This window comes from Macaca mulatta, chromosome 3 (assembly GCF_049350105.2).
Source record: "Macaca mulatta isolate MMU2019108-1 chromosome 3, T2T-MMU8v2.0, whole genome shotgun sequence".
In the NCBI taxonomy this organism is placed as follows: Eukaryota; Metazoa; Chordata; class Mammalia; order Primates; family Cercopithecidae; genus Macaca; species Macaca mulatta.
In genome coordinates, this window is record NC_133408.1 from 51,656,242 (window position 1) to 51,669,944 (window position 13,703).

Consider the following 13,703-nt stretch of genomic DNA (forward strand, 5'->3'; position numbering starts at 1 on the left):
CTTTTTTTTTTTTTTTTTTTTTTTTTGAGATGGAGTCTCGCTCTGTTCCCCAGGCTGGAGTGCAGTGGCACAATCTCGGCTCACTGAAAGCTCCGCCTCCCGGGTTCACACCATTCTCCTGCCTCAGCCTCCAGAGTAGCTGGGACTACAGGTGCCTGCCACCACGCTTGGCTAATTTTTTGTATTTTTAGTAGAGACGGGGTTTCACCGTGTTAGTGAAGATGGTCTTGATCTCCTGACCTCGTGATCTGCCTGTCTTGGCCTCCCAAAGTGCTGGGATTACAGGCATGATCCACTGCGCCCAGCCGAAAGAGGCCATTTTTACAGTGGAATGCAAAAGCTTTTATGAGAAACCGATGAGGGCTGGGCATTTCAGTTGCATAAGGTGTGAATTTCTGCTAGCACCACCCCATCCTCCTAATGCGCATGGAGGCCCTTAGCTTAATTTACTCCATATTGCTTTGTTTTTTTTTTTAATTAGCCATATTTTGCCAAAAAAAAAAAAAAAAAAAAGGGCATACGTCCTATAATGTCCTATTTTATCTGGTAACTCTAGCCTAGGGCCTCATCTCCTTTCCTGACACGGGCATTAAAGCAAGCTCCTGGTCACTGACCCTCAGCGACCGTTCAGAGCAGAGACATGATCAATTCATTGCCTATTATCTGTGGCGTTTAGTTTCCTCTTTGTTTCTGGATTCCTAGGATTTCCCTTTCTTTCATGGGAGCTCAGCTGGGCATTGAAAATAATTTTTTTTAAATTGTATTAAACATTTCAAAGAGTTTTAATAGGAAAGTTTTCTGGTTCTCCCTGCCTGCCAAATCAGAAACATATGGAGACGTTTTTCAGTACATGTTTCATAGCCCTGCTTTCTCTGCCAAAATTCTGATATAGCCCCCTAGAGAACAACAAAATCTGGATGGAGTTTGGGCCAGAATTGGGGTGGGGGTACAGATTGGCTCCTATGTGCTTGGAAAATAACACACAACCCACTTTCCCAGTGTTGATTCAATTCTTTGTGTCTTAGACTTTTTTCTCATTTTCTTTTGTTTGAGACAGGGTCTTGCTGTGTCGCCCAGGCTGGAGTACAGTGGCACAATCTTAGCTCACTGTAGTCTTGACACCCCCGGGCTCAAGCCAGCCTCCCACCTCAGCCTCCTGATTGGCTGGGACTATAGATGCGCACCACCATGCTCAGTTAAGTCTGAGACTTTTGTTTCCCCAATGTCTAACACACTTCCATGGCCCATAGAAGATACTGAGTGAATGAATGAGGAATGCATGAATGACTCTTGGCAGACACTTCATGGTCAGCATAAAAGAGGGAGAAAGCTGACTGGGTGCAGTGGCTCACACATGTAATGCCAGCACTCTGGGAGGCTGAGGACAGTGGATCACCCTAGGTGAGGAGTTCAAGACTGGCCTGGCTAACATGGTGAAAACTGTCTCTACAAAAAATACTGTCTCTACTAAAATACTGTCTCTACTAAAAAAACTGTCTGTACTAAAAAATTAGTCGGGGCCGGGTGCGGTGGCTCAAGCCTGTAATCCCAGCACTTTGGGAGGCCGAGACGGGCGGATCACGAGGTCAGGAGATCGAGACCATCCTGGCTAACACGGTGAAACCCTGTCTCTACTAAAAAAATACAAAAAAAACTAGCCGGGCGAGGTGGCGGGTGCCTGTAGTCCCAGCTACTCGGGAGGCTGAGGCAGGAGAATGGCATAAACCCGGGAGGCGGAGCTTGCAGTGAGCTGAGATCAGGCCACTGCACTCCAGCCTGGGTGACAGAGCGAGACTCCGTCTCAAAAAAAAAAAAAAACGCCAGGCGCGGTGGCTCACGCCTGTAATCCCAGCACTTTGGGAGGCCGAGGCGGGCGGATCACAAGGTCAGGAGATCGAGACCACGGTGAAACCCCGTCTCTACTAAAAATACAAAAAAAAAAATTAGCCGGGCGCGGTTGTGGGCGCCTGTAGTCCCAGCTACTCGGGAGGCTGAGGCAGGAGAATGGCGTGAACCCGGGAGGCGGAGCTTGCAGTGAGCCGAGATTGCGCCACTGCACTCCAGCCTGGGCGACAGAGCAAGACTCCGTCTCAAAAAAAAAAAAAAAAAAAAAAAAAAAAAAAAAAAAAGCTTTCTATCCTGGCTAACATGGTGAAACCCCGTCTCTACTAAAAATACAAAAAACTAGCCGGGCGTGGTGGCGGGCGCCTGTAGTCTCAGCTACTTGGGAGGCTGAGGCGGGAGAATGGCATGAACCCGGGAGGCGGAGCTTGCAGTGAGCCGAGATCACGCCACTGCACTCCAGCCTGGGAGACACAGTGAGACTCCGTCTCAAAAAAAAAAAAAAAAAAAAAAAAAAAAAAAAAAAAAAAAAAAAAATTAGTCGGGAGTGGTGGCAGGCGCCTGTAATCCCAGCTATTCAGGAGGCTGAGGCAGGAGAATCTCTTGAACCCAGGAGGCGGAAGTTGCAGTGAGCTGAGATCATACCATTGCATTCCAGCCTGAGCAACAAGAGTGAAACTTCGTCTCAAAAAAAAAAAAAAAAAAAGCGGGGGGAGAGGGGGATAAAGCTTATCGTGCACATCTAATATACGATCAAACTAGATGGTCCTGATACAGCAGAACACATAGTAACTGCTCGAGAAAGGTCATTATCCAGCAGAGCACAGTGGCTCATGCCTGTAATTCCAGCACTTTGGGAGGCTGAGGCAGGAGAATCATTTGAGGCCAGGAGTTCAAGACCAGCCTGGGCAACATTATGAGACCCCATCTCTACAAAAAAGTTTTTACAAATTAGCTGGGCATGGTGGGGTGTGCCTGTAGTCCCAGTTACTTGGGAGGCTGAGGTGGGAGGATCACTCGAGCCCAGGAGTTTGATGCTGCAGTGAGGTATGATCGCACTGCTGCACACCGGCCTTGGCGACGGAGTGAGACTCCACATAAATAAATAAATGGAGGAGCTCACCACCATCCCATGGGCTGAGCCAGGTGCGCAGCACTGCACTCCAGCCTGGGCGACAGAGCGAGACTCTGTCTCAGAAAAAAAAGAATTTTTTTTTTTTTTTGAGATGGAGTCTCGCTCTGTCGCCCAGGCTGGAGTGCAGTGGTGCGATCAGGGCTCACTGCAGCCTTCTGCTTTTTGATGTTGTTGTTGTTCCTAGCTTCTTTGTTTGTGTTTAATGCTAGAAGATTTTCTCCAGCAGAGAGCTGGGGTCATCAGCGAGGTCTAGAGAAAAAAGGAGAAGGGGCTCAGGTACTTGATACTTGATCACAGTCACGACATTCTCTAATGGAGAAGGCAGGGGCTTGATTTAAATAAGGCTGGGCACGGTGGCTCACGCCTGTAATCCCAGCACTTTGAGAGGCTGAGTTACACAGATCACCTGAGGTCAGCAGTTCAAGACCAGCCTGGTCAACAAAATTTGATTAAAAAACAGCGATGACTGATGTTTATGGAGAAGGCACTGGCCAGGAACAAATCCCCATTCTCACCCTTGAACCCTCCAAGAAGCTGGTGGTTGATAGTCTGTCGGTAGTGCTGCTGTCCTTTCTTCAACCAGGGAGGGGTTCACAAAGTCGAGTGTAAGGCTGGAGCCCTCCTTACAGCTCTCATATTCCCTCTTACCAGCCCCTGTCCTCACATGGCTGGGATCTGCCCAAGCTCACATCCTTCCTTAGTGTCCACAGAGAGCCTGCGGGGAACAGACAAGGTCATCCCTGCCCCACAGGCACTCCCGATCTGTTTGGCAGGTCAAAAGGAAATCCATATGGCCCTTGAGAACTTGTTGAGGGACAATAGTTGCCACTGGGAAGGGGAATTGGATGGCCTGTCACCCAGGGAATGAGGGAGACAAACTTTTTACCATATATCTCTGGAAGGTTTTTGTGTTTTGTTTTTTTTAAGAGACAGAGTCTCACTCTGTTGCCCAGGCTAGAGTGCGGTGGCGCAATCTCGGCTCACTGCAACCTCCGCCTCCTGGGTGCAAGCGATTCTCCTGCCTCAGCCTCCTGAGTAGCTGGGATTACAGGTGCCTGCCACCACACCCATCTAATTTTTGTATTTTTAGTGGAGATGGGGTTTCACCATGCTGGCCAGGCTGGTCTCGAACTCCTGACCTCAAGTGATCCCCCCGCTTCGGCCTCCCAAAGTGCTGGGATAACAGCCATGAGCCACTGTGCCTGGCCTCACGGATAGTTTTTGAATCTTGCATATTGTGCAAGTAAACTTACTTGTTTTTTTCTTTTTTGAGACAGAGTCTTCCTCTGTTGCCCAGGCTGGAGTGCAATAGCGCAATCTCGGCTCACTGCAACCTCCGCCTCCTGGGTTCAAGCGATTCTCCTGCCTCAGCCTCCTGAACAGCTGGGACTACAGCTGTGTGCCACTACACCCAGCTAATTTTTGTATTTTTAGTAGAGACGGGGTTTCACCAAGTTGACCAGGCTGGTCTCGAACTCCTGACCTCGTGATCTGCCCGCCTCAGCCTCCTAAAGTGCTGGGATTACAGGTGTGAGCCACCGCACCCAGACGTAAATTTACTTTTAAAAATAAAGGCCAGGTGCAGTGGCTCACGCCTATAATCCCAGCACTTTGGGAGGCCAAGGAGGGCGGATCACCTGAGGTCAGGAATTCAAGACCAGCCTGGCCAACATGGTGAAACCCCATGTCTACTAAAAATACAAAAATTTGCTGGGCGTGGTGGCAGGCGCCTTTAATCCCAACTACTCGGGAGGCTGAGACAGGAGAATCGCTTGAACTCGGGAAGCAGAGGGGGCAATGAGCCAAAATCACCCCACTGTACACCAGCCTAGGCAACAAAGAGCGAAACTGCACCTTTAAAATATATATATATATATATGTATAAAAATTATATCTTGACATTATAGGGGAGGTTAAAAAAGAAGGAACAAGTAAAATTAAACTATAAGGCTGGGCATGGTGGCTCATACCTGGAATCCCAGCACTTTGGGAGGCTGCAGTGGGAGAATGGCTTGAGCCCAAGAGTTGGAAGCTGCAGTGAGCTATGATTGCATCACTGCACTCCAGACTGGGCGACACAGTGAGACCAAAAACACCAAACAAACAAAAAAAGGACAAAAACGGCCCTTTGGGGTTCTGTCACTCAAAGTTGTCCTGATCCGACCGGGTGCTGTGGTTCATGCCTGTAATTCCAGTACTTTGGGAGGCTGAGGCAGGTGGGTCACCTTAGGCCAGGAGTTCGAGACCAGCCTGGCCAACATGGTGAAACCCCGTCTCTACTAAAAATACAGAAATTAGCCGGATGTGGTGGCACACGCCTGTAATCCCAGGTACTTGGAGAGACTGAGGCAGAAGAATTGCTTGAACTGGGGAGGCAGAGGTTGCAGTGAGGCAAGATCACGCCACTGCACTCCAGCCTGGGCAACAGAGCCAGACTCCGTCTCAAAAAAATAAATAAGTAAAAACAATAGGCCGAGCGTGGTGACTCACGCCTGTAATCCCAGCACTTTGAGAGGCCAAGGCGGGCAGATCACCTGAGGTCAGGAGTTTAAGACCAGCCTGGCCAACATGGAGAAACTCTCTCGCTACTAAAAGTACAAAATTAGCCGGGCATGGTGGCACATGCCTGTAATCCCAGCTACTCGGGAGGCTAAGGCGGAATAATCGCTTGAATCCGGGAGGCAGAGGTTGTGGTGAGCTGAGATCACGCTACTGCACTCCAGCCTGGGTGACAAGAGTGAAACTCTGTCTCAAAAAAAAAAAAGTTCTCCTGATCCTACTCAACTTTGTGCCCCATCCCCAAACCGGAAATGGGCAGGGCCTATTACAAAACCCTGAGGCCTCCTCTCCAGCCTGGCTGACCTACAGGCTGGATAACCCATTCATCAGCCACTTCCTAGGTCCAAATTCAAGGTATGGAATCCAGGCCAACCACTTCCTTCTATCTTGACCTCCATCAAGGACCTGGGAGACCCGGACAAGGGCAGGGCTAGAATGCAGGTTCCAGGCCCCGGTATTAGGTTATGACCTGAGCCTTCCCAGCTATTAGGACAGTGATGAATCCCTCCTTCTTTTCTAAAGCTGCCCTGTCCAATATGAAAGCCTCTAGCTACATGTGGCTACTTAACCTTAAATGAAAAGTAATTCAAATGAAATATAATTGAAAAGTCAGTTCCTCAGTCACACTGGCTACATTTCTCAGTGCTTGATAGCTCAGCGAATACCTCCTTGTGTATTTCTGATTTTGCCTGCAAAATAATCTGAGCCAGGCACGGTGGCTCATGCCTGTAATCCCAACACTTTGGGAGGTCAAGGAGGGCGGATCACCTGAAGTCAGGAGTTCGAGACCAGCCTGGCCAACATGGTGAAACCCCGTTTCTACTAAAACTACAAAAATTAGATGGGTGTGGTGGCACACACCTGTAATCTCAGCTGCTCAGGAGGCTAAGGCAGGAGAATAGCTTGAACCTGGGACGTGGAGGTTGCAGTGAGCTGAGATTGTGCCACTGCATTCCAGCCTGGGCAACAGAGCAAGACTCTGTCTCAGAAAATAAACAAACAAACAAATAAATAATCTGAACATTTTTTCCATCACAAAATCCTTAAAATTGTCAATGAAAATGTAAGAAAAATTTACTTCAAATTCGCAGTTGCATTTCCAAAAAAGAAAAGGAAATCTCCAAAGGCAGAAATGAGAAAAAACTGATCCATGCAAAGAACAACTGGTGAGCTCTCATTGCTTCTGCCCTGGAGTGAGGATGGGGTGAGCAATCAGGACTTATGTTTTGTGTATTTCTTTATTATTCTTGTAAGACAGGGTCTTGCTCCATCACCCAGACTGGAATGCAGTGGCACGACCATAGCTCACTGCAGCCTCAAGCTCCTGGGCTCAAGCGATCCTCTTGCCTCAGCCTCCTGAGTAGCTGGGACAACAGGTGTGCACTAGCACAACTGGATAATTTTTTTAAGTTTTTGCGGAGATGGGGGTCTTACCGTGTTGCCTGGGGCTGGTTTTAAACTCATAGTCTCAAGCAATCCTCCTGCCTCTGCCTCCCAAAGTGTTTGGATTACAGGTGTGAGCCACTGCACCTGGCCAGGGCTTGTGTTTTATTTATTTATTTATTTATTTATTTATTTATTTTGAGATGGAGTCTCACTCTGTCACCCAGGCTGGAGTGCTGGTGGCGCAATCTCGGCTCACTGCAAGCTCCGCCTCCCGGGTTCACCCCATTCTCCTGCCTCAGCCTCCCGAGTAGCTGGGAATACAGGCGCCTGCCACCACAACCGGCTAATTTTTTTTTTTGTATTTTTAGTAGAGACAGGGTTTCACTGTGTTAGCCAGGATGGTCTCCATCTCCTGACCTCGTGATCTCCCAAAGTGCTGGGATTACAGGTGTGAGCCACTAAGCCCGGCCATGTTTTATTTTTATTTATTAATTTATTTATTTTTTGAGACGGAGTCTTGCTCAGTCCCCCAGGCTGGAGTGCAATGGCGTGATCTCAGTTCACTGCAACCTCCGCCTCCCGGGTTCAAGTGATTCTCGTGCCTTGGCCTCCTGAGTAACTGGGATTAGAGGGACATGCTGCCACGCCCAGCTAATTTTTGTATTTTTAGTAGAGACGGGGTTTCATCACATTGGCCAGGCTGGTCTTGAACTCCTGATCTCAGGTGATCCACCTGCCTCAGCCTGTGAAAGTGTTTGGATGACAGGTGGGAGCCACTGTACCTGGCCAGGACTTGTTTTAAATGCCATATGGGGTACGGGAGACAAGCCCAGGCCCACCTAAGGTACAGAGTTAGAACTGAGATCACTTCATCCTTCAGGAGCCACACCCTCACTGAAAGGACTGAAACTGTCCCCACAGGGTTGACAAGAACTGCAGGCCTGGTTCTGGACAGAAATATTGTTATAATTAGCATCCTTCAGGTTGCACTTTGGCCTACTTCCTTGTTGCTAAATGTCACGTAGCACTAGTTCCTGACCATTGCATCCCATTGTTCCTACAGACAGGATCTCTGATGCTAGGATCATAAGGCTTACTGTAAAGATCGCTTAGGATGTTTTTCAGGCCCCAAATTCCTGTGAAATAGCTCACAACAACCAGTTTGAAGATTGCCGCAGAGAAACGGTATCAGCACAGAACACAGCTTCTTCCTGGGCTGGGGACAGTGACTCAGGCCTGTAATCACAGCACTTGGGAGGCAGAGGTGGGAGAATTCCGTGAGCCCAGAAGTTCGAGACCAGTCTCTGCAACACAGCCAAGACCCTGTCTCTACCAAACAAACAAACAAAAATATTAGCTGGGTGTGGTGATGCAAACCTGTAGCCTCAGCTATGTGGGAGGCTGACGTGGGAGGATCGCTCGAACCCAGGAGGCAGAGGTTGCTGTGAGCCATGATCACACCACTGTACTCCAGCCTGGGTGACAGAGTGAGATTCAGTCTAAAAAAAAAAAAAATTAGCGGGGTGACACATGCCTGTAGTTCCAGCTATTTGGAAGGCTGAGGTAGGAAGATTACCTGAGCCCAGGAGGTTGCTAAGATCGAGCCCTGCACTTCAGCCTGGGTAACTGACTGAGACCCTGTCTCAAAAAAACCAACAGAAGCCGGGCGTGGTGGCTCATGCCTGTAATCCCAGCACTTTGAGAGGCTAAGGCAGGCAGATCATGAAGTCAAGAGATCGAGCCCAGCCTGAGCAACATGGTGAAACCCCGTCTCTACTAAAAATACACAAATTAGCCTGTAGTCCCAGCTACTTGGGAGGTTGAGGCAGGAGAATCGCTTGAATCAGGGAGGTGGAGGTTGCAGTGAGCCGAGATCGCGCCACTGCACTCCAGCCTGGGCAACAGACCAAGACTCCGTCTCAAAACAACAATAACAACAACAGCAAAACACAGCTGCTCCTCTCCCTGTCCCAATGACTTCACTCTGCACTCTTCAACCAATCAATGACCTCTACACTTCAGCCCACTCCAAGACCTGGAATGGCCCCAGTCCCAAACTCCTGGGGAGGCAGATTTGAAGTTTCTTCCCATCTCCTTGTTTGGCGATTTTATGATGAAACACTTCTTTCTCTTTCTTTCTTTTTTTTTTTTTTTTTTTTTTGGAGACTCAGTCTCGCTCTGTCACCCAGGCTGGAGAGTAAAGGCACGATCTTGGCTCACTGCAGCCTCCACCTCCCGGATTCGAGTGATTCTCATGCCTCAGCCTCTTGAGTAGCTTGGACTATAGGCCTCTGCCATCACCCTCTGCTAATTTTTGTATTTTTAGTAGAGACAGGGTTTTACCACGTTGCCCAGGCTGGTCTTGAACTCCTGACCTCAGGTGATCCACCTGCCTCGGCCTCCCAAAGTGCTGGGATTACAGGCGTAAGACACTGCACCCGGCCTGAAACTCCTCTTGCAACCTGGCATCTGGGCTTATTGACTTGCTGTAAGCATCAGACAACAGATCTATTACAGCTACAGGAGCAGCTTGAGAACATGTACCCGTCTACATGGAGAAGTGACAAGCAAGCTTGTCTGTTTCAGCCCGAGAATTCAAAACTCCCAAGCAAAGGAGAATAACTTGGAGCAATCTAAGGCCTGTGATGTGAGGAGGCCCAGAGAGACATGTGAATGGGAATCCAGGTATGAGCCCCATACCCGCACCAACCCTCACCCCCACCCTCCCTCCCTAACCCATGCCTGGGGGGAAATTTTCTATTTATTTATTTGTTTGTTTATTGATTTTTGAGACAGAGTCTTGATCTGTCACCCAGGCTGGAGTGCAATGGCGCGATCTCAGCTCACCGCAACCTTCGCCTCTAGGGTTCCACCGATTCTTCTGCCTCAGCCTCCCAAGTAGCTGGAATTACAGGCATGGCACCACCATGCCTGGCTAATTTTTTTTGTATGTTTAGTAGAGACGGGGTTTCACCATGTTGGTCAGGCTGGTCTCAAACTCCCTACCTCAGGTGATCTGCCCGCCTCAGCCTCCCAAAGTGCTGGGATTAGATGGGTAAGCCACCATGCCCGGCTATTATTTTTTTGAGACAGGGTCTCACTCTGTCGCCTAGGCTGGAGTACAGTGGCACAGTCTCAGCTCACTGCAATCCCTGCCTCCTGGGCTCAAGGTATCCTCCCATCTCAGCCTCCCAAGTAGCTCGAACTACAACTATGCGCCACCACGCCTGGCTTATTTTTGTATGTTTTGTAGAGGCGGGTTTCCCCATGTTGCTCAGGCTGGTCTCAAATTCCTAGGCTCAATTGATCTGCCCACCTCGGCCTCCCAAAGTGCTGGGATTACAGGAGTGAGCCACCGTGCTGGGCCTGGGGCAATTGTTTGAAGTCATTTTGTTCCCAAGTTGCTGTCTCATCCATTATCTTTGTTTGTTTGTTTGTGACAGAGTTTCGCTCTTGTTGCCCAGGCTGGAGTGCAATCTTGGCCCAATCTTGGCTCACAGCAACCGCCGCCTCCCAGGTTCAAGTGATTCTCCTGCTTCAGCCTCCCTCCTAGTAGCTGAGATTACAGGCACCCAACACCACGCCCAGCTAATTTTTTGTATTTTTGGTAGAGAAGGGGCTTCACTATGTTGGCCAGGCTGGTCTCAAACTCCTGACCTCAGGTGATCCATCTGTCTCAGCCTCCCAAAGTGCTGGGATTACAGGCATGAGTCACCTTGCCCGGCTCCATTATCTTTAAATTCTTGGAATCAGTGATATAAACAACAATGTGTAGCCAATCAATAGCTCATGTTATTGTCATATAAATTCCTGGTAACTAATTTAGGAAACTGCCTCTTCTTTTCCATCAAAACCTTCTTGTGTTGGATTCCATGGTTCAGGCCCGTAATCCCAGCACTTTGGGAAGCTGAGGCAGGAGGGGGATTGCTTGATGCCAGGAGTTTGAGACCAGCCTGGGCAACATAGCGAGACCCTATCTCTAAAACAAATTAAAAAATTAGCTGAGTGTGGTAGCACATGCTTATAGTTTGAGCTACTCAGGAGGCTGAGGCAGGAGGATCACTTGAACCCAGCAGTTGGAGGCTGCAGTGAGCTATGATGAGGCCACTGCACTCCAGCCTGGGCAACAGAGCAAGACCTTGACTCAAAAAAACCTATCTGTGGCCAGGCGAGGTGGCTCATGCCTGTAATCCCAGCACTTTGGGAGCCTGAGGCAGGTGGATCACCTGAGGCCAGGAGTTCAAAACCAGGCTGGCCAACATGGTGAAATCCCATCTCTACTAAAAATACAAAAATTAGCCGGCTGTGGTGGCAGGCACCTGTAATCCCAGCTACTCAGGAGACTGAGGCATGAGAATCACTTGAACTCAGGGGGCAGAGGTTGCAGTGAGCCAAGATGGCACCACTGCACTCCAGCCGGGGTGACAGATCGAGATTCAATCTCAAAAAAAGAAAACGGCCTGGCGCCATGGCTCATGCCTGTAATTCCAACACTTTGGGAGGCCAAGGCAGGCAGATCACCTGAGGTCAGGAGTTCAAGACCAGCCTGGCCAATGTGGTGAAACCTTGTCTCTACTAAAAATACAAAAATTAGCTGGGTGTGGTGGCACACGCAATCCTAGCTACTTGGGAGGCTGAGGCAGGAGAATCGCTTGAACCTGGGAGGCGGAGGTTGCAGTGAGCCGATTGTGCCATTGCACTTCAGCCTGAGCAACAAGAGCAAGACTCTTTCTCAAAAAAAAAAAAGAAAGAAAAGAAAAGAAAACAAAAAACAACCTATTGGTAACTGCTACTTATCAGAGTGTATAGTCAGGACAACTGGAATCTATGCTCCCAAGTTGTAACCCTCAAGCTTGGCCCAAATAAACTCTCTCCTTGTGTAACTTTGTCCTCATTTCTTCCTTTTAGGTTGACACTCCCTCCCTTGCATCACATGGTTTCAAATATCTGTTGACTGGACAGGAGTGGTCCAGGAACTCCCTAGTCAACCACTGACAGAAATATTGAGCCCAGTTGTCAGAGGTGTTCGAACAAGAGCAGCTCCATCTTGAATAGGGGCTGGGTAAAACGAGGCTGAGACCTACTGGGCTGCATTCCCAGGAGGTTAGGCATTCTAAGTCACAGGAGGAGAATGGAGGGCATCACAAGATACAGGTCACAAAGACCTTGCTGATAAGACAGGTTGCAGTAAAGAAACCAGCCAAAACCCACCAAAACCAAAATGGTGACAAAAGTGACCTCTGGTCGTCCTCACTGCTCATTATGCACTAATTAGAATGCATTGGTGGCCGGGCACGGTGGCTCACACCTGTAATCCCAGCACTTTGGGAGGCCAAGGCAGGGGGATCACCTGAGGTCAGGAGTTCGACACCAGCCTGGCCAACATGGTGAAACTCCATCTCTACTAAAAATACAAAAATTAGCCGGGCGTGGTGGCTCATGCCTGTAATCCCAGCTACTCGGGAGGCTGAGGCAGGAGAATTGCTTGAACCTGGGAGGTGGAGGTTGGTGTGAGCCGAGATTGCACCACTGCACTCCAATCTGGACAAAACTCTATCTCAAAAAAAAAAAAAAAAAAAAATTAAAAAGGACAAGAAATGATTTTGGCACTGCTTTTTATTAAAAGGGAAACCTTACCAAGGACTTTCTTACCCTCCCTATCTGCCTAAATAATTTCTTTTTAACTCCTGTATCACAAGCGCTTTGGCAGGCCAAGCCAGGAATACTGCTTGAGCCCAGGAGTTCAAGACCAGCCTGAGCAATGTACGCAGATTTTGTTTCTACAAAAAATTTAAAAATTAGCTGGGTGTGGTGGTGTACACCTGTGGTTCCAGCTACTCAGGAGGCAGGAGATCACTTGAGCCAAGGAGTTTAAGGCAACAGTGAGCTATGATTGTGCCACTGCACTCAAGCCTGGGCAACAGAGCAAGACCCTCTTTCTCAAAAAAAAATAATAATAATAATTTATAACAGTGTGTACCTTGGCGGGAGGGAGCATAAGAGAGCCTTCTGGGAGTCCCGATAATGTTCTGTGTTCTGGTGGAGATGCTGGTTACATGGATTTATTCTGTTTTTTAAAACTTAGGGAGTTTGTGTGATGTGTACATTTTTCTGGATGTTGTAACCCAAGGAAGTAACTTAACAACCAATTAAAATAAAAATAGTAGGAATCAGAATGCTAAAAGAACACAACATTGTGGGTAGCAGGGGAAGGTAGTTTTGTAGAAAAACTAAATAGAACTTTTAAAAATAAAAATGGGCCAGGCACAGTGGCTCATGCCTGTAATCCCACCACTTTGGGAGGCCAAGGTGGGTGGACCACCTGCGGTCAGGAGTTTGAGGCCAGCCTGACCAACATGGGAAACGCTGTCTCTACTAAACACAGAAAATAAGTGGGGTGTGGTGGTACATGCCTGTAATCCCGGCTACCTGGGAGGCTGAGGCAGGAGAATCGCTTGAACCTGGGAGGCAGAGGTTGCAGTGAGCCAAGATTGCACCATTGCACTGTGGCCTGGGCAACACGAGCAAAACTCCATCTCAAAATAAATAAATAAATAAATAAATGAAATAAAAATAATGAAAATGGTGATGAAGGACTGGCACACTGGCTCACGTCTGCAATCCCAGCACCTTGGGAGATCGAGGCTGGTAGGTCGCTTGAACTCAGGAGTTTGAGACCAGTCTGGGCAACATGGTGAAACCCTGTCTCTACCAAAAATACAGAAAATTAACCGGGCATGGTGGTGTGTGCCTGTGGTCCCAGCTACTTAGGAGGCTGAGG

General features: G+C 48.6%; 1 long non-coding RNA gene across 1 annotated transcript in view; it reads right to left on the bottom strand.

The window, feature by feature from the left end:
• LOC144339802 (uncharacterized) overlaps window positions 1–13,703 on the bottom strand; it is a 24,465-nt gene continuing 10,762 nt past the window's right edge. The window contains exons 2-4 of the long non-coding RNA XR_013415178.1: window positions 7,135–7,216; window positions 3,375–3,919; window positions 1–295 (exon numbers count right to left, since the gene is read on the bottom strand). This is a non-coding gene — a long non-coding RNA (uncharacterized LOC144339802). The remainder of the gene's footprint in view (window positions 296–3,374; window positions 3,920–7,134; window positions 7,217–13,703) is intronic.